General features: G+C 35.6%; 1 long non-coding RNA gene across 1 annotated transcript; it reads right to left on the bottom strand.

Annotated features, from left to right (window-relative positions):
- Positions 1-215: 215 nt before the first annotated feature.
- On the bottom strand, positions 216-3,175 carry LOC124888133. The gene is made up of 2 exons (XR_007046153.1): positions 2,838-3,175; positions 216-2,037 (listed from the first exon to the last, which is right to left on the bottom strand). It is a non-coding gene; the product is annotated as an uncharacterized LOC124888133 (long non-coding RNA).
- Positions 3,176-22,155: the final 18,980 nt, after the last annotated feature.

Raw genomic sequence — 22,155 nt, forward strand, 5'->3', positions numbered from 1 at the left:
TTGAACTCTGAATAAAAGAAAGAAATATAAACTTTCTTTGATAACTAAAATTCTAATACATTACCCAAAGGCTACATAATTAATTAGGTTACAAATAATTTCATGTAGATCTCAATATTATATAATATTTTTTTAATTTAACCCATCAGGTTATCACACTGGTTTTGGGGAGGTTATGCTTGTACCTTTACCATGTTAGGTAACTAAACAAACAATTTCAAACAAGGGAGGCATTAACCTTACATCACCAAAAAGAAGTTTGTGTAATCTTTCTTCCAGGAAGAGACAAGCCTATGCTTGTATTCTCTTCCTGTCAAACATCTACAGTCACTAACTTACAAGGAAATTAGCCTTGTCATATCTTATTCTAATACTAGGTAATTGACTTTTATCATGTTAAAAAGAGCCCTTGCGTTCTTTCGGAAGTTATTGAAAAGAGTAGTGGTCCCATTACAACTAGATGCCACAAGTTTATTAATAAAGTCCGCTACGTGATTAGCCTCCATGTAACAATGTTGGACTTGGGATATCTTTTTCCTTGATACTGCAAAGAATATAATAGATGATCTTTTTTAGCATCATTTTGTCCATACTGTGTATCCTGATTACGTTAGTAATAATCATTGAGTCTAGATCCACATCTACTTGTTGATGTTGTGATTTTTTGCACCCATCAATTCCATACTTAGAAGCCATGGCTTCAGTCTGATTGTTGATGTGGCACTTGAAAGCAATAAAGAATGCCATAAGTATATTTCCAGACACATTCCACTCAACCCCTCCACTTCCTGCACTTGACAACCATTGCATTTGTTGATAAATGACAATAGGCCTAAGTTTGCGCAATATTTGACAGAACAGTGGCCAGCTAGTACTCAAAGCAGCAGAGATGTTCCAGAGAATACGATTCTCCATTTTCCTTGTATAGAACACTTTTTGAGCTCCATATTCACAATGATGCCTTGATTTTAGATATCTCCCAATTGATGCAAATATAGGGAGAATCTGAAGGTTGAATTTATGCACAATGTTATAGTCGCACATGTTCCTCCAGGTTCTCAAGACTCGTATTGCTGGAAAGAGTTATGTGTAATTCCTTGCAATCAAAATATTTCCAAACCTGTTAAGCAGCACCCTCAACAAAAACATTTTTAAATCTTATTGGTAGCATAACAAAAACATGTAGGGATTCTAGTGTTATTACCATAAATGACAATGATATCATAAATGGTAATCTTTTGAAAATTAATCTCCATTAAAGATAGAAATTTTAAAGGGAAGAAATTTATGCCTTACCTGACTTACCTCGAATCCTTCTCCTTGGCTTGTCTGATCAAGTTAGTAGATGAAGCGAGATTCCAAAGAGTATCAACAGAACGGATGTTATTGCCAATATTTACTGGACAGTGAATTCTGGAAATAGTTCTCTGAGTCTATCAATATTCCAGATCTACCTCCATATACTGACTAGGAAAAGCGTCGCAGTAGGCCTATTAGAAATGACTGGAGAAGGCAGAGAGGGATTTGCTTCTGTTTGTCACAATATTCATATACTCCAATTCATCTTTTCTATTTCACCATTGAGGGATGAGTTGAGATCTGGAGGACTAAAAGGTCCTCTCACCTCAACACTCAATCGTGAAAAGGAAAATATGAATTGGATAACACGCATATCAGAACAAACAGCATCAAATCCTTCACTGCCTTCTCCACTCATTTCTGAAAGGTCCACTGTAATGCTTTACCTAGTTAGTTTATATAGGCAGACGTGTAATCTTATAAATCGCTTCCAAAAATATATACTCTATAAGATTCACATCTATGTTGTATTTTTCTTGTCCATAAGGCTTCTCCCCACTTCTCTCTCCTAGGTATCCTGATTAGTGATCACAAAGCATTCCATGGCAAGTCTTGTCATCCTAAGACTCTACGAAAATGTTCAGGAAAAAATAATTATAGGACTCTACAAACAATTTGTCAATTATAACCATTTGAATTGCTCAATAACCCCAGTCAAAAGGCAATTAAGATGTTCCCCTGACAACTTTGAAATAAAAGGTCAATCAGATGCTTCCCTTCATTCCTCATTAATAATTGTGCAATGTGCAGCATATGTAATCATTAATCACTAAAGAAATGCTGGAATTGTATTATAGAGTGGTAGAAACAGGCTAAGAAATCTGCATCTGAGAGATGAGATAAAGTCTAGCATTATAATAAAGAACTTCTCAAAAATACTTGTAAGAGTGTAGCAGTAGTATCAAATGAATCTCACAACAAGGGGGCCAAATCGTGGAAAATTTTCGTCTTGTGCTTGATCTCTAAAACCCATATCTTCATTAAATTACTCTTCTAGAATCTTCCAAGGTTATTCTTCTCACTTCAAAAAATTATTTTTGTGTTTCATTTGAACCGATATCTATTCATTTCTTCTATAGACTCATCAGGTTTTGTGTAACTCTATTCTAGATTACGGTAAAGTTATGAATAATATTGAGTTTCGATCGAACCTTACTGTAATCCAAAACTGAATTATAGAAAATCAACTGCGATTAATCGATGGAAAGAATAAATTATGCAACAATACAGAAGAAACAAGAAAATAAACCGTTGAACCTCTTTTTTCTCCAACTAGTCACAAAAAGCATCTAAATTTTTCCATCACATTTTTTAGATAATTCAACTACATGAAAAACCTAAGGCCTATATTTTTTATAGAATTTCACAATTCAATTGTACAAAATATTGCCCGAGAAGTCGATATATGCAATAAAAAGTAAAAAATAGTAAATCGAAACATCAAAGTAAACCTGTGAAAGAGAGAAAAATTTATAAACCTTGGGAAGTTCTAAGAGAGCATTTCATGATGATCGGGGTTGCATAGATCATGCACAGGTTGTTCAGCCGAGAGATATTGCAACCATTATTAGCTGAATTTCTAGCACCAGAATACGATGCTCTGCCGACGAAGCCTCCATTGTCTCCACTGCCTCCACCGAGACCTCAACCTCCATATGCCAAATGATAAAATGTGAGATAAATATGGACATTCTCTTAATTTCTTCTTTACTATTTGTGTTATCGCTTGCTTTCCTTTTATTGTTTTACTTCAGTGTGAACATAACAAACACAAAATTCAACTGTTTGATGAAAAGACAAAACCTAGCACCATAAATGTGACACTCGCATGATTTTTTTATAATTTTGTTATGGCATTTATGTTTTTATGTGGTAGTGTTAGAATGTTATATTACTCCCTCTATTTTTGACACCTTTTCCTTTTTAGCCATTCTAAAAGAACACTGCCTCATTATAATTAGAAAAAAAAATTTAACTTGCAAATTCTTCTTTTGCTTTCAGTTTATCGATTTATAGCCATACAAATATTTTAAGAATATTTTAGACCACGGGTTTCAAGAGTCCTTCCTTTTCTTTAAACATCGTGCTAAGTTAAAGGGTAACATTTAAAATGATATGGTGGGAATGGTATTTATATTTATGACAACTATACTTGTGTTTGGTGAATGTGTGTTACTTCAATTTAATTAGTCAAAAATTTTTAATCCAATATGTTGATCATCAATGAGGTCGATCATAGTAAAATCTACAAGTAGTTTTGATGTAATTGAAGGCAAACAAATTTAAAAATTTCATATGATTCTGTTAAATGATATATATATATATATATTTGAATTGATTTGATACTTAATATTTTTCGAAATAAAATATGGTTAAAATGATAATTTTTATGTTATTTTACTATTAATCTGTCACGACCCGAGCCGAGACCTTGGCTTTGATAAGCATCCCTAACCATAAAGGCCCGAGCGGCCAACTAATCTGGCAATCATGCATACGATTCATATAATATGAAGAAATGCGAAAAAATATAATAAGACAAAAATATGGTCAATCTCTGAACACAACTGAACAATACAAAGTTTAATTCATAACATTCAAAATACATAACACCAGTATGCGAAATCTCTAAAGATACGAAAATCAACATCTGACTAAAAATTGGGACAAAGCCCCCAGTCGGACCATAAATCATACTCCCTCCGTTTCATAATAAATGAATTGTTGCATTTTGGCACACATATTAAGGAAAAAGCATTAAAGACATAAATTTAACACAACTTTTCATTTTTACCCAAAAAAAAAAAGAAAAAGATGACCTTGTAGTACCTTTTCAAAAGTTAATTGGTTGTCAAATCATAAGGGCAAATTTGAAAAAAAATTTAATGATTCACTTATTTTGAAACACCAATAAATACTCCAATAATTCACTTATTTCGAAATGGAGGGAGTAATGAACTAACAGAGTCTCATAATCCAGACCTTCCAGAATAGAGAAGGCTCACCAACCGCAAGTCTCAGATACCAGATCTACTGCCTAGTGGGACCTCAGGGACTGTGCCTCTAATCCTAAAATATATGGGGTCAATACAATTGTACTGGTATGTGAAACAAATCTTAATAGCATATTTTTATACAAAATAGGTGAGAGTGCTTTATAATAATAGTGAACATTATATAAGTAAAAATGCATGGGCATACTTTAGAGAACTTCAAAACCATTCTTGATGAATTCTGACTTATTCTTTATTACTCTTCTGAGCTAATCGGTACACCCTACCATTCTGTAATTCCACGGGCTATATGGAATCCTCCCTTGACTCGGCGTCCAAGCCCTTAATCCAAGTAGCCGCCAAGATTGGAGCTGGTGATACCCCCTATGTGAGTACACCGTAGGAACCCCTTTTATGATATGTCCTAATTATTTTATTATCCTTTTATGTAGGATACAATATCATAAGTCCCGTATCAGCAACTACGATTTCCAATGATGAGCCCTTACTCTCAAATGCCTTCTTTGGGTGACTAACTAGCTCTCTTAAGCCCAACTTTTAGTTCTTTAAAACAAACATGCTTCATACTATCAAAACATTTAATACTTATATTGTTAAGGGAATATAATCACCGGCTATCATCATACCCTGACTTCCAAGTCAATCAAATCACATCATGTCATATCTGCAACCCTTTTTCACTTATTATCACATTAATGACCAACCATAGTTTTAAACATCAAATGAGAGAGGGTTATGCAATATAATTTCATTAATATTCTGTCAAAATACTCTACTCTCAATTGTACAATCAATAGGTGATCATATTACACTTACATCGTTCAAAACCCTTAGAAGTTGTTAATTTCGACACAATAAAAATTTTCCACTCAAAACCACCCTCTCAATATGTCATAAACCATGTCGTTTGATGATCATCAGTAAATTATTCACCATTTAGTTTTCTTTCATGAAATACATACCTTTACACAAACCACAACACTTGAAATCAAAGATATCATAAAGGAGAGGGATTTTTATCAAGCGTTCTCCCAATCAAACTCTTTATTATTAACGAAAACATATGTACAACCATATGCATTATTAAAACAATTCCATGCCACTTAATTTCCACAACAAGATTTTGGATCTTTAATATAGATAAAAAAAACAGTAAAAAAAATATGCCCATGTTGTTTAGAGTATTCCCACATACCTTAGGTTGTTTAATTTGAAAAATGGAACATTATTCTTGAAACCTTTCTTGAGAATTTTGAATTAATAGGATTACCTTCTTGATTTCTTGTTCTTTGAGGAAACCCTAATTTCCCTTGTTCTTGAGAGTAAAGAGGATTTATGTGTTGTAGAACTGATAAAAGATGTATTATAATGCTTATGGTATGATTTAAATTCATGGAGAAGGAGTTTAGGATGGGAAAGTACCAACATATCCCTTTAAAATTACATTTCAACATTGTTCGGCCCTTACCGATGACCTGGGTGATGGACCGTCACTCCCGTGACTGGTTGTCACTCAAACCATCACAAAAAACCCAGTTTTTGAGCTTTCTATTTCAAGTTGATGGCCTAACTTGATGGGCCATTACTGGCTTGACGGTCCGTCAGTCTGGCCGTCATAATTGAGCAAAATGACATTTCTCTATAAAATGGACATAATATTTAACTCCGATATTAGATTAAGGCAAAACATGTAACGTTAGAAATAATACTCAAATACCTTTCATTTGATATTTAGTAGGCACTCTAACTGATTATATACAAGAAGTTATGGTTGATTGAAGTTGACCCAAGTTTAGACGTTCATCAAAACTTAATCGATAGAAGAGTTTTCAACTCGTCTATGAGTTTAGGGATTTTAGTGACCTCAATTCAAATTCAAAGGTATTCACATACTATAGGATTTATCTTCACACATATATTAACAAAGAATCATTGGTTCGAGTCTATACGTGTAGAAAAGACGGTTCAAACTTTAGCCCGAAAGTGCAGAGTGTTACATAATTAGGATTAAATTTGGTCTTCAATCTATTTAGAAGAAAATAAACTTTTTACAATAAAACTCATGAATAATTTATAAGGGTGATCATAATAAAATTAAATTATGAGTAATTAATGAGGTCTTTCAATACTAATCTCTCTTCCTCACCGTGGTAGTGATAAGGTCTGTAAAGAATAAGAAAAGAACTGGTAGCAGATGAAACAATGTATATCTTTTAGTGTATTGGCCCTTATATAGACATTGTATTACATACTAATATAAGTAAAAAAAAATAACAACTTCGAGCAAATATAAGTAATTGAGAAACCCATGTAAATAAAATCCCAGGTATAATAAAGATGATAAGTACATGATAAATATCAAATAACTATACAAAAAGGTTTCCTAACAAAATAAAAAGAATCCAAAATAAAAGGATGTCTGCTAACGGTTATTACACCCCTACAAGTTGACGTCGAGGTCTACTGCATTGTAGCACCCCGCATTTTGGAACTAGAAGCCAAACCGTTGTTCCTACGTGTGTAAACTCTGATAGAAATAAATTCCAAATTAGAACAAGTGTCATGATCTATATCCTCATTTTTGAAGTACTTTTTAGGTGAAAAGTCTTCATAGGAGTTGGTTAGAGCGAAGTTGAGCTAAGAACCTTTGATTCAGCTAAATCTTTGTATTTGATTTTACAAGAGTTTAATTTGAACACGTAGAACTTTTGATGAAAGTATAATTTTGCAGCTCAAGACCCACCAAATAATAAATAATTAAGTCAGCTTTCTAATGATACAAATTTTGCCTTAATCTGATACCCGAATGAAAAGTTATAGCCATTTTTGTGTGAGAGGCAGTAGCTGCTAGTGATTAGCATGAAACACACGCTCTATTTTGGCACTCCAGAGCATACGTCGCACGCTCTATTTCATCCCTGAGGTTTTCAGCTTTCAGTCACTTTTTTCCAATGGCATTTCAGTCCTTTTCCTCACCCAAAACCTTTCAAAACACAAGATTTAAGCCCCAAAAGATCTTTTGTTATATCATTATTCTCTCTTCCTCTTCAAGAAAACAGTAAGCCTCCAAAGATCAAGAATCAAGCTCTTAGGTCAAGATTTCCAAGAAACAACCTAAGATTCGGGTTATATTATTTGAACTACGTAATCTAAGGTACGTGGGGTTTTACTAAACTACATGGGTATGGTGAAAGCGTCTAAGTCATGTTTAAATATTGAGAAATCATGAATTTACAAAGGGGTTTGAATTTATATTTTCAATTATGCATTACTAAACCTTCTTGATAATAATATTTTGGTCTTGAGGCCTTGCCCCTTAAACTCAATGTTGTTTGTTTATGTATACGTATGTATGTATGTCATTTGATGTTTGAAACTTGAATTGAGAGGATGAAGAATTATAATCCCTCTATTGTTATATAACCCGGTTTTTTCATATCTTATTCACTATTCAATTTCATATTGAGAAGCATGATACAAATATCTTGACTATTGTTTAAGATTTGATTTTTTTTATGATCTGAAAAGAGGGTGTTTCTTGTTAATATAAAATAAAAGTGATGATTTGAAGAGTTGCATGCCTTGCTAAAAAAGTAATTGACGACCACTTGTTAGTGAATTAAAAGAGAGAATCTTTACATAAGCTTTCATGAATTTTATCATACAACCCTCTTACATTATTTGAATGATTTGGTGGTCTAAATATTATTTTTCTAGGAAAGAGTTGTAACTTGATAATGTATGTCTGAAAAGTATGACTTGCAAGTCTTGGTTTGAAAATACCAAATCAGATAATGCCATAACAAACTCAGAATAGAACAGAAGTCAGATTTCATTTAGATTTTGAATTGAGAAAGATACAATTTTAGAACAGGTTAAAATAGGAACTAAAAGAGTTAGGTAGTTATCCAAAGTAGGCATGAGTCATACGATTCAATGCTCGAAATCATGTGTTGCCGATACTAGTTTATTATATCCCCAAAGAGGAATTATATGCTTGCCTAGTGCCCTGTGGCGTGTAAGATTCAGATACTCCAACCTTTATGACAAACTTGGGTTGGGGGCTTACTCGTCGAGTTAATGGTGAATCCCATACAGCCCATGGGATACTTTTTGATATGTAGGGTGTACTACATATCTCAAAAGTAAAACAAAGAAGAGGAATTGTATCTACTGAATTATTTTAAGATCATATGAAACTGCCCAAGTTTTTAAAATTATTTTATGCATAAATTTTTTTTTTGAAATGCTCTCACTTATGTTATATATTAAAGTACTTTATTTTGAATTGCTCTATGTACCAGTACATATGTATTGACCCCCCTATATCTTAGTCTCTGAGGCACAGTCCTGCGATCTCATTCAGCAGTAGACCTGTGTATGTTAGAAGTTACAGTTGGTGAGCCTTCTTTTTTTTGAAAGTCCTAATTTTTAGATTTCTTTGTTCTTTATGTTTTATGGTCTACTGGGCCTTGTCCAAGTTTTTACACAGATATTGGTCTTCATGTTATTAGACATTTCGCAGACTAGTGTAATGTAGTTTTAATATTGAGTAATTACTTTCGAATTGTCTAGTTACTTATGAGATTGACCATGTCCCCTTAGTGTTGTCTTTCCATATTTTAATATATAGTATGATCGTTGTGCATAATTGCCATACAGAGATGGGCGCTCAGGCCTCATGATTTGAGACGATCGTCGTGGCCAAGTCCATAGATCAGGTTGTGATAAACTTGGTATCAAAGAACAATTCATGGTCCCAGGGTATCTGCGAATTTGTGTCCAGTAGAGTCTTGATTATGGGTGTGTTATGCACCACACTTATAATCAGGAGACTATCAAGCATTTAGGAGTTGTTTCTTATCCTTTCATACTTTATTCCGTGCTATAGCGTCGTCTCTAGGAAGGTTGTCCAAATTTCTCATACTCTTCAATTTTATGGGCCATGCCTCATTAAAGAGGCGATACAAGTCAAAAAGTCTAGCTCTCCCAGTAATATGGTTCTCTCTGATTGAGTTATCCATAAAGTATGAAATTCCACAAGGACTTAAGAGCTGTCCATAAGTTCCTTAAAGTATATTGATTTAAGCCTATACCTATATCTACATTAATCATGTGTTTGAGCATGAGGTAAAAAGTGTATTCAGTCCCTTTAGAAATTCTTGTTGTAGATGACATGCTAAAGGTTAGTGTTGTATGTCAGAATATTGGAACAATATTTCCACTCGAGTAGCAGAATATGTAGAAAAGCAGTAGGAGGGGATGATGACCAACCCGTTCTTATCTCTATGCAAGTTTTCTCACTCATCACGATATCTACTCATGCTTTACATGTCAATTCCATAATCATAGTTCATGTTTATGCACATCATAAAGAATCATGCACGCTTCCAGTCCTTAGTATAGGGAGTTCCAGTTTTCTCAGCAGTAAGAACCATGTTCCACAAATTTAGAAACTCCAATCTCAAGTCATGCAGCTAATGACTCTTGTATTCATGTTTTATAGTATGTTCAGTTCCAGTGCCCATGTGTTCAGTTCCAGTGCCCATGCAACACTTTTAATAATTAGTGAAATTCAGATTTATGTCATTTATATCCTTAGTTCACACCTCTTTGATGAATTCATGTCATTGATACTTTATTCCTCAGGCCTCAATTGGGTATTAAAGTTATTCTTTCATGCTTCAGGTCCTCATGTCGTAACCTTACAGTGAACTTCCCTTATAAAATGAAAGTTGTGATGAGAAATTGCTAGACGGGAGAGAGTAAATATTCCTTGTTAACAAAACTCATTTTTGGCTTACTATTACATGTGAAAAGAGGTCCAAGACTTAGAAAGAAAATTTCACTAAGTGTTAGGATTTAGTCATTTCTAGAAACTTTGATGATTTTATTTTGGATCTTTTCGATATCAAAAAATTAACTTTTAAGTTGACTCATGATCGAGGTGGTCAATGGTACATCTCGAGTAAGTTTTGGAATTTTTGGGCCAGCATAAGGGTGTATTTGGACTTCTAAAATAGTAGAACCTTCGAGATAAGCCCGCGTCGTATGTGCCAGTCCACTGATAAGGGTGCCTGCAGTAGATCCCGTGATGCGTGCTCCAGTATAGCAGACCAGAGCCCGCAGCGCGTGCTCCAACATGGCCTCCTTAATTTCTAGCCTTCAGTCACATCATGGTTAGGTGAAATATTGTTTGTATTTTCTTGGGATAGTGCATAGATGTTGTTAATATTAGAGTTTTGGAGGACATGATGAATATCTTTTATGGGTGTTTGTTTAGAAGGGTATATGCAGTTATGAAGATAGGCTTGAATATCATATTTGTATATGTGTGAAAGAATGCATGGGTAAGTTAGTATGATGTAAGAAAGTAGAATGTGTTGATAAGATCATAATGGATTATGTTATAAGATTAAGACTGAACGTCCCTATTATGTGACTTTACCCCCGTGATTTTCCTTTTCTCTAGTAGTTGAAAACCAGTAGCACACCTGAGAAAGCATAAAGTAGATTTTGAGGTGTAGTAGTAATGTTATGGAAAGGATGAACTTATGGGCCATAGTTAAGGGAAATAGATACTTAGGTTGATATTTCTATATGATTGATTAATATAGCCTATGGCATGCTTCATATGATTGGTGTTGTTAGAAAATAGGCTTAAACTATAGATATGAAGTATGGTGGTGACAAGATTAGCTTAAGGGTAATGATGCATGTTTTTTAGGAATGAATTAATTGGTTTGGTGTAATGTATTAAATAGTCTAGGTTGTCAACTTATGGAATAAGAAATGGATAACTGTGTTATGCACTTAGACATGAGGACTAGTGTTAAAACTAATGAATTATTGTTAAATCCTTAAGTGGATAAGAAGGTAAGTATAAAAGAATAAGTTGTACCCCAGATAGCATATTGTTATATAAGGTTTATATTTGTATAAGCGTTATGTCTGACTTGTTCGTGTTCATGGATTTTGTAGTATGGGAAAGACTAAGGTGTTGCTTTATGGTGTTGTGTATACTTGAATTGTGGAAATATAGTTAGGCAATATGTGGCTATTAGAGTAGTTGTACTTTTTTGTTAATTTGCAGGTTATGTGATTAGAGGTGTAATGCTAGTAATCTAAGGAGATGAAGGTAGTGTTAAGTGTTTAGAACCATGGATGTCCATGCCCATGATAATGTTAGTCATGAGTCGATGACTTTAGGGGTTGGAGGAGGTTAGGATTAGTGCCCCTGATAGGGGATGTCCTCAAAAGAATTTAATGTCTTTGTATTAGAAATTAATGAGAGGAGTCAATGATCATATCTATACTGATACCCCCCCCCCCCATTTTGTGATAAAGAATGTGGATGCATACACTTATGAGAGTGGTAGTTGAAGAGTTATGGCTATAGAGGCTAGAAAAAATTAAGAGTGGCATTTACGGAAAAGCAAGGCCTTCAGATTATAGTTATAGTTCATCAGAACGAGTTTAGAGTCTAAGTATATGGTGATGCCTCTTTTGTACTGAGAATTGAGGCTATAGGTGTTGATGTGAGGTTACATTCGCAAGTCAAGAAGTGTGACTTTGTTCTAAGAGGGAGATGATGCATTAAAGTATCCCCCGAATTTTATTATGGTGTCAAATTTCAAGAAAGAATCATGTTAAATCAATTCTTATTCAAGAAAGCTGCTCCTACTTTGATTTGAACGGACATCTACCAATGTCTTATGTATTTAAGTCTTGCCTATGTCTAAGGTTTGAATGTTCTGACCTCCAAACTAGAAGCAATGATGTCTCAGTTATCCAATATTCTAAATATCCAAGCTCTATGTTATATTTCTCACAATCCATAAAAAAATCCATGTCTCAAATAATGCTTGGTTCGAAGAAACTATGTTTTCTATACGTTACCGATTCATTTTACGTTGGGATTAGCAAAAGTGATAAAGTTTATGCTAACTCATGGAAAAATTTAAGTTCTTTAAAGGAGGATCAAATCGCTTCAAGTGGAAAATCCTTGACTTAGTTGTTAACTACTTAAATTTTGGCTTTATTCCATGTAACTTGTGATATATTATATGCACCATTTTTGTCACTGTGGTCTGTCCTAAGAAATCATGTTCTGTTGTGCTTATGCTGAACTCTTTACTTATGATCCAGACACTTGATATATGAAGTACTTCATGTTGACTCTCTTGTATCTTCACCTTATATCCCTCCTTGTGTAGTACAATGAGTATAAGTTATGGTCTAATAGTGTTACTTTTATTCATGATGTTTATGCTCGGGTCCCTCAATGACCCTCCATATATTAGCATAATGGTGGTGATGTTTTAGGTAGAGGAGGAGATGTTCTTGAAGGTGATAATTTGGATGTGATTTCTGTAGCTAGAATTATATGAAAAGGGGAAAGAAAGAGTCGAACTTTTTTTATATGAAATAGTTAGAGAAGAGACATATGGAGAAAGTCTAACTTTGTAAATGGGAGAATTGAAGGTTGGAAATGATGAGACTTGTAATTTATTGTTTGGAGCGTAGACAAGTAGTGTCTCTAAGTTTATGTTGTATTGTTGTATCCTGTAAGATGGAGAATGTTTCTATTCTTATGTCCCACAAGAATCTTATCTCATGTCTAGTACGAATCTTAATCAAGCTGAGGATTCTTAGAAAAATTCATGCCTTACAATGTTACGATCATGTGCCATAAAACATATGCCAAGATCATGTTGATGTCAAGTTTTGTTATCTCATGTTTCGTGCTTACATGCTTGTCTAGGGGTTATCATGAAGATCATTCGATGCCTTTGCATATTTTTATTGGGGGAAAATGTTCAATGTGATATTACGTTCTTTATTCTATACTTGTAGAGCTTCAAAAAGTCCCTACCCATTATTTGGGGACGAATGATCCCAAGGGGGAGATAATGCAATACCCCACATTTTCGAACTAGAAGTCAAACTGTTGTTCCTAAATGTGTAAGCTTTAATAGATATAAATTCCAAATGAGAATAATTGTCATGATCTATATCCTCGTGTTTGAAGTGCTTTCGAGGTGAAAAATTGTAATGCCCAAGTATCTACCTCGAACGCTACACGGTGCTTACGATCCCAAAGAACGACAAGCTAACCCATGACTGATATCTACTGTGAGCACTGAATAATCACATGGTATTAATAATAATACTGAAATAAATGCAGAAATTAGGTTGAAGTCTCCAAAAGGTTCACAACTTAAAGAAAATACTGAATACTGATAAATGAATACTGAAAACTGAATATCTGTCTGAACTACTCTAGTCTAAAAGCCTCTAATTGTCTTAATATGGAGTTAATGGGACAAGTCCCCAAGTAACTCTGTCTACTGAATGTGATGAACTACTGAAATACTGAAAGATAATATCATCCTTGAACTATGAGGACACACTACTAAATCTGCTACTAATAATTTGGGCTGCTAAGTACGGTCAAGATCCGATGCGTCTGAACCTATGATATAAGACAACATAGAAAAAAGAAAAGTTTGTGTCAGTACTTTGAATGTACTGGTATGCTAAGTGAGGTAGGCTGATATGCATGGGTTCATATGCATGGACAACAACTAGCTGAGTAACATGGACGTAACTGAATAACAGTACATGCACGAATACATAAACTATAACTGAGATCATGTTAACACTAGATACTGAGTTCTGAATATTGATTAACTGATATCTGAATTTACTGATACTGTAGTACTGATAACTGAGTGACTATTTCTGACAGTCCTAATTCTGTAGAACAGAACTGAGTTCTATACTGAGTTGGGTGACTATGTTTCACAGTCCTGAATCTGTAGAGCTGAATTGAGTTCTATACTGAGACTAAAACTAAAACCGTAGGAGGTAGTTATCTAACCAACATGCCCCTCTCCAAATGGTTTGGGGTCTAACCTATAACCCCAGTTGGAAGGGTGTCAATACCGTGCCACAGGTAAAGATAAGTTGTGAGTTAACCCTCTCTTGAAGCAAGCACTTTTGTTAACCCTCGCTGGCAGGAAAACTCATATAAGATGAATCAACCCTAGTCTAGAAAGAATATATCTCAACCTACGCTGACTACGTAGTTTTGTAACTTAGGCATTGCTACTAAGGGTTAAACCCTATGCTGGAAGGAATGCCCCCATCCTTAGGTTTGCTTGGTCCTGATTCCTACTCCCAACTGAATAGACACTGAACTAATTTCTAAACCGTACTAGGCTTAACTGAACTGTTACTCATCATACTGTCTAACTGAACTGAACTTAGTTCACTAATTTTTGAACTGACTACTGAACCTCGACTGGGACTGATTACTGAGTATTACTATTCGTGACACTACTGAGACTATTCTGTAACTACTGTAGCTCTAGGTAAACAGGTAGATTTTTCAGGTACTGAATACCCCCTGGACTCGATAATATGAAAAGTAAAATACTGCATGACTTTAGTATCATAATAGTACTTGCTTACTAATAATGCATTCATTTAGATATTTCTATCAAACACATGATATACATGAGTTTGTGCATGAATGAAATCACATAATAACATAACATACTTGCACTAGTCAATTCACATAAGCATTTTGAAAAACACTTGGGGAGCATGGGTATTTCACATATCAATAAACATGTAATACTATCATGGATACAACATTCAACTTGTAATTCAAGAGTTCAACATGAAGTTCACATAATTCAATCCACAATTAACTATTTTTCATGGAACTTGTGATAAATCATGAAATTGAAAACCCGTATAACATCATAATCAACTTTACATTCAACTCCAACATGAAATCTATGAAATCATTCAACTTGTAATTTAAAAGAGTTTCTTAAACTCCAAGGTTGGAAAGAAACACTTTGATGAACACTTCACATACCTTGGTACTTGAATTAATAAAGGTTGATGGTGAATTTCTTGAAGGTTGAATTGAAATTAGATCTCCTAGGGTTTTGTTCTTGAGTAATTTAAGAGAACTAATGAATTTTTTTACCCTTGGAGTTATTAATTTCATGTTTTGGGGGATGAATAGGGGTGGGAAAATGACCCAAATACCCTTATGAATGTGGAGTTTTAATGACTGAAAACGGGTCCAGTGACGCTCAGCCCGATGCATCACGTCGATGAAGTTGATGCGATGGCTGATGCGCTGCGTTGAGTCCATATTGGCTCACTGGAAATTGGCACTGGGAGCTGGGAAAATCATTTATCAATGCGATAGGCGACGCGGCACGTCGAGATCACATTGATCCACTGGTTTGGACTTCCACACATGATTCAAATAATGTTCAAAAAATCTGAAACTTGTCCGAGAACACCTAATGACATACCTGCCCATGAATCAACCTAAAAATTGACACTTAAATGTCATCTGGGTTGGGAAATAGGATCGCCAACTTATAAGGCTAAAAAAAATTCTAAATGTAAACACCTAGCTAAAATTTCTAAGTATGGGACCCCTTATCAAGTTCTAAGGGCTGAGTTAAGCGTAGAATTGTGCGAGGTCTTACAATATCTCCTCCTTGGGAATATTCATTGTAGAATGAGATTGAATAAGCCAGGAATATTGATAGACTGAACTTGCTTACTGAGCATGCATAACTGAAGCATGATTTCATGACTGAAAATACTGATACACTGTATTTTCATACTGAACATGCATGACTGAAACATGACTTAATTCTGAGGACATGACATATGACTAAGCTATTTCATAAGGATATGATATGAGAATACTATGCAACTAAACTCAAACAGGAAATCTGAATATAGATTTGATCATGAATCAACCTAATATGAGAACACCTACTGACATACCTAATCATAAATCAACCTAAAAACCGACATATTAAGGTCTTCAGGGTTAGGAAATAAGATCACCAACTTATGAGGCTAAAAATAATTCTAAGTGTAAACACTTATCTAAAATTTCTATGCATGGGACCCCTTATCAAGCTCTAAGGGTTGTGTTAAGCTTAGAATTTTTTGGGGTCTTACAATATCTCTCCTTTGGGAATATTCATCATCGAATGAGATTGACTAAGCTGAGAATACTGATAGACTGAACTTGCTTACTGAGTATGCATAACTGAAGCATGATTTAATGACTGAAACTATTAATACACTGAATTTTCATACTGAACATACATGACTGAAACAAGACTAAATTCTATGGACATGACATTTGATTGAGCTGTTTTGTGAAGGTATGCGTGATATGAGAATACTATACAACTAAACTGATATCTAACTCATATAGAAAATCTGAATACGAAACTAAGTAAATTAAAGAAAAACTATTACCTTCAGCAGAATCTAAGTTTACAGAGAAGAGGTAAGGATACTTGGTCTGCATATCTACTTCTGCTTCCCAAGTAGCTCCCTTAACAGACTAACTCCACCAAAAAACTTTGACAAGAGGGACTTATTTGGTCCTTAGTCTGCGAATCTAACGATTAAGGATTTTGACTGGGATCTCTTTATAAGAGAGGTTGTTCTGAACATCGATACCCTCTATAGGGGCTACAGCTGCTGAGTCACCTATGCATTTCTTTAGCAAGGAGACTTGAAACACTGGATGGACTGAAGCTAAATCTGAAGGCAACTCAAGCTTGTAAGCTACCTTTCCAAAATGGCTGAGAATTTGGTAAGGACCAACATACTGGGGATTGAGCTTCTCCTTCTTACCAAACCTCTTCACTCCATTCATAGGAGATATTTTCAAATCTTAAAATCCCCAATCTCAAACTCGAGATCCTTCCTTCGAACATCTGCGTATGATTTCTACCAGGTCTGAGCTATCTTAAGCCTTTCCCTGATCAACTGAACTTTTTCTAAGGTATCAAATACCAAGTCCGGCCCTACCACTACAGCCTCACCCAATTCCAACCAACCAATGTAAGATCTATATCTCCTCCCACAGAGCACTTCAAACGAAGCCACCTTAATGCTAGAATGGTAACTGTTATTAAACAGAAACTCAATCAAAGGAAAGTGGTCATCCCAAATACTCTTAAAGTCAATGGCACACGCCCTTAACATATCTTCCAAAGTCTAAATAGTCCTTTTCACTTGACCATTTATATGAGGGTAGAAGGCTGTACTGAGGTAAACTTGGGTACCTACCTTTTGGAAGGCTTCCAGAAATGAGAGGTGAACTGCATACCTCTATCTGAGAAGATAGAAAACTGAACTCCATTTAATTTGACCAACTCTCTAACATAGAGCTTGGCATAATTCTCGGCCGAATAGGAAGTATGGACTGGTAGAAAATGAGCTGATTTGGTCATCCTTTCTACAGTGACCCAAATCGAATTATGCTGATGAAGAGTACGGGGAAAACGCATCACAAAATCTATATTCACCTTATCCCACTTCTAAGTATGAATATTGAACTCCTGCATAGACCTACTAGGCTTCTGATGCTCAATCTTAACCTTTTGAAATGTCGAACACTTTGCTACAAACTCTGCAACATCTCTCTTCATCCCACTCCATAAATAGACCTCACATAAGTCGTGGTACATCTTGCTGGCCCTTGGATTAATCAAGTAATGCACACCATGCGCTTCTACAAAAATCTACTGCCTCAAGTCATCTATTCCTGGCACACATAGTCGACCTTGGCAACGCAGTACACCATCTCCCCCCTGGGAGAAAACCTCTACTTTTTTATCTCTGACTGCCTCTTTTAACTTAGCTAAACTGGGAGCTCTGTCCTGCTTCTCTTTCACTTCAAAAACCAAAGATGATTTTGAACTGTTCTGAACCCACACACTACCTTATACTGAATCGATAAGCGGATACTTAGTCAAAAAAGGTGAGGAAATTTATGAACTAACTTCTTCTTAACATTCTCCACATGAGAAACACTACCCATAGACATCCTACTGAGGTCATCAGCCACTATATTAGCCTTGTAGGGATGATACAGAACACTCAAGTGATAGTCTTTCAATATCTCTAACCATTTCTTCTAACTCAGATTTAGGACTTTTTGAGAAAACCCATATTGTAAGGTCTTATGGTCTGTGAACACATCAATATGCACCCTATACAAATAGTGTCTCCAAAATTTTAAGGAAAATACTACAGCCTTTAGCTCAAGATCACGAGTAGGGTAGTTCTTTTCATTAAGTTTAAGTTGTCTAGAAGCATAGGCTATAACCTTACCTCTCTGCATCAAAACACATCCCAAACCCACTCTGGAAGCATCATAGTATACTAGAAACCCATCTGAACCATCTGGTAGAGTCAAAACTAGAGTTGTAGTAACTCGAGTCATCAACTCCTGAAAACTCTTTTCATAAGAATCTAACCACTGGAAGTTGACTTTCTTCTGAGTCAGTCTGGACATAGGGGATGCAATAGATAAAAATCCCTCAACAAACTATCGGTAATTACCGACCAAGCCTAAGAAACTCCTAATATCTGATGAAGATGGGCCTAGGCTAGTTTCTCACTATTTCAGTCTTTTGAGGATCAACTCTAATGCCATAACCAAAAAAGATATGACCAAGGAAAGCTATTGACCTTATCAAAAATTCACATTTAATAAATTTGGAGAACAACTAATGAGATTTGAGGGTCTGTAACACTATTTTGAGATGGTCTGCATGGTCATGTTCACAGCAGGAATAGACAATAATATTATCAATAAAGACTATGATGAACATGTCCACATACTGCTTGAACACATGGTTTATCAAGTCCATGAAAGCTGCTGAGGCATTGGTAAGACCAAATGATATGACTAGGAATTCAAAGTGACCATACTGAGTTCTGAAAGCTATCTTCAAAGTGTCACATTCTCTGACTCTGAGCTGATGATAGCCTGACGTGAGGTCTATCTTAGAAAAGAAGTTGGCACCTTAAAGTTGGTCAAAAAAGTCATCAATTTTGGGAAGTGGATACCTATTCTTGATTATGACTTTATTTAGATAACAATAGTCTATACACATTCTAATAGAACCTTCTTTATTACGCACGAATAGGACTGGTGTACCCCACGAGGATACACTGGGTCTGATGAATCTCTTATCTAGAAGATCCTTCAACTGTTCTTTTTATTCTCTGAGTTCTGCTGGAACTATTCTATATGGTGGGATAGAGATGGACTCAGTATCTAGAAGAAGGTCTATTCCAAAGTCAATTTCCCTCTCTGAAGAAGCTCTGGGAAGATTTTTAGGAAACACATCTGAGAATTCTCATGATACTGACACTGATTCAAGTTTAGGGTTTTTTTAACTAGAGTCTTGGACTCAAACAAGATGATAGACACATCCTTTAGATATCATTTTCCTCGCCCTAAGGTACGAAACAAGCTGACCCCTAAGTGCTGAAGTACTACCCCTCCACTCGAGGACAGGTTCATTCAAAAACTAAAATTGAACAATTCTATTTTTGCAGCCAACTGAAGTTTAGCTTAAATGAACACAATCTATGCTGAGAATGACATTAAAATCTGTCATCTCTAGCTCTAGCAAGTCTATTGAAGTAACTTTCTGAGATACCATAATCAAACAGTTCTTGTATGCCCACCAGGCTATGATAGATTTACCCACTGGGGTAGAAACTGAGAAAGGCTCTGCAAGAATTTTGGGACTGACTCCAAAGTCAACGGCTATATAAGGAGTTACAAAGGATAAATAAGCTCCTGGATCTAGCAAAACATAAATATGTAAATGAAAAACTTGAAATGTACCAATGACCACATCAGGAGAACTTTCCTGATCCTGTTGGGACTGAAGTGCATAGAGTTTATTTGAGCGTTGCCCACTGGTAGCACTAGAAGCGGCACCCTGCTGGTTTGGGTGATCGAACTTAGCTGGGAGATGATTATGCTGACTTTGAGAACCTGCCTAAACCCACTCTTTAATCCTATGGCCCGACTTACCACATCCAAAACACACATCGCTGCCAGCTCTGCAGATACCCTGATGGATTCTGCCACACTTCTGGCAAAGAGGATTTGTTCGGGCACTGCTAACACTACCCTGGGTTTTAGGGCCTGATGCTCTATCTTTATTGCCATCTTTGAATTTCGGCACTAGAGCACTGGCTGAGGAAAGAGCTGAAACTGAAGATTTCAGGTAGAAGTGAGAATGATTACCATCCTCTAACTTAGGCTGAGTAATGTTGAAGCTTCTTATTCTTACTCTCTAGTTCTTCCTCTCTTTTTTTTTATTCTTAGCCTCTTCTATTTGTTGAGCATAGATCATGAGCCTAGATATATCCATCTCCTTATTTAGTATTGCGGTCCTACACTCATTGACCATACTGTTAGGCACACCTGACACAAATTTACTTATCTTTGATCATTTATCTGCTACCGTATGAGGGGCATATCTAGCTAACTGAGTAAACTTTAGAAAATACTCTTGTACTTTCATGTTGCCCTGCTTTAAATTAATAAACTCTAAAACCTTATCTTCCCTCAACTCCAGTAGAAAGAACCTATTAAGAAAAGCAATGGTAAACTCCTCCAATTCTTTGGGCCCTGCATCTGTGGCCCTCTCTGCCTTCCACTTCTTGAACCATAAGTGAGCCATATCCTGTAACTGATATGCAGCCAACTCAGCACTCTTACTTGCAGTCACCCCCATAATACCTGTAACCTTCTGCACCTAATCAAGGAACTCATGTAGGTCCTTATATGACTTACACCTGGTAAATAATAGAGGATTCATTCGAGTAAAGTCATCCTGAATCCTGGTTGCAGCAGTATTGGCCACTAGGTTGGCTGGAACGGTAACTGGTGCTTATTCTGGGCTGCTAATGAATTGGATAGAATAGTAAATGCAACCCTGAATTCCGCATGAGAGACATGCTCATCCAGAGGATCTGCCTAAATGGGTTGAGGGGCTGGCTAATTTCCTATTCTTCTTTCATTCTTCTTGGGAGGTATGTTCTGTAATCGGAAAGAAAAAAAGGAATAGACTGAGAGTGTGACTTGAGATCACGCTCACTCATACGACATAAATACTGAAAGAATGGAAAACTTTTCCTAAAAACATCTCATAGATCCTTGTCCATAAGTGTGGCGCGCTATACACCCATGTACAAGACTTTACTAGACACGACTTTCAAACTTCCTAGGACTCTGTTGAACCCCTATCTCTGATACAAAGTTTGTAATGCCTTGAGTCTATACCCTAGATGCTATATGGTGCTTACGACCCCAAAGGACCACCTACTAGCCCATGACTGATATCTGCTATGATTACTAAATAATCACACTGTATTAATAATAATACAAAAATAAATATAGAAATTAGGCTGAAGTTGCCACAAGGTTCACAACTAAAAATGAATATTGAATACTAATAAATGAATACTTAAAACTAAATATCTATTTAAAATACTCCAGTCTGAAAGCCTCTAACTGTCTGAATATAGAGTTGATAAGATAAGTGCCCAACTAAATCCGTCTACTAAATATGTTGAACTAATGAAATACTGAAAGATAACATCATCCTCGAACTATGAGGACTTACTAATAAATCTGCTACTGATAATCCAGGCTACTAAGTATTCAGGAGCTAGTGCATCTTAACCTATGATATAAGGCATCATACCACAAAGAAAAGTATCCATCAGTACTTTAAATGTATTGGTATGCTAAGTGAGGTAGGGTGATATGTGTAACACACCAAATATAGTACCCAGAATGCTAAACGGTGCTCATGACCCTAAAGAACCACAAGCTAACCCATGACAGATATTTGTCCCTGTATACTGTATAGAATACTGAATAATGTGGAAGCATGCA

This window comes from Capsicum annuum, chromosome 10 (genome assembly GCF_002878395.1).
Source record: "Capsicum annuum cultivar UCD-10X-F1 chromosome 10, UCD10Xv1.1, whole genome shotgun sequence".
Classification (NCBI taxonomy): Eukaryota; Viridiplantae; Streptophyta; class Magnoliopsida; order Solanales; family Solanaceae; genus Capsicum; species Capsicum annuum.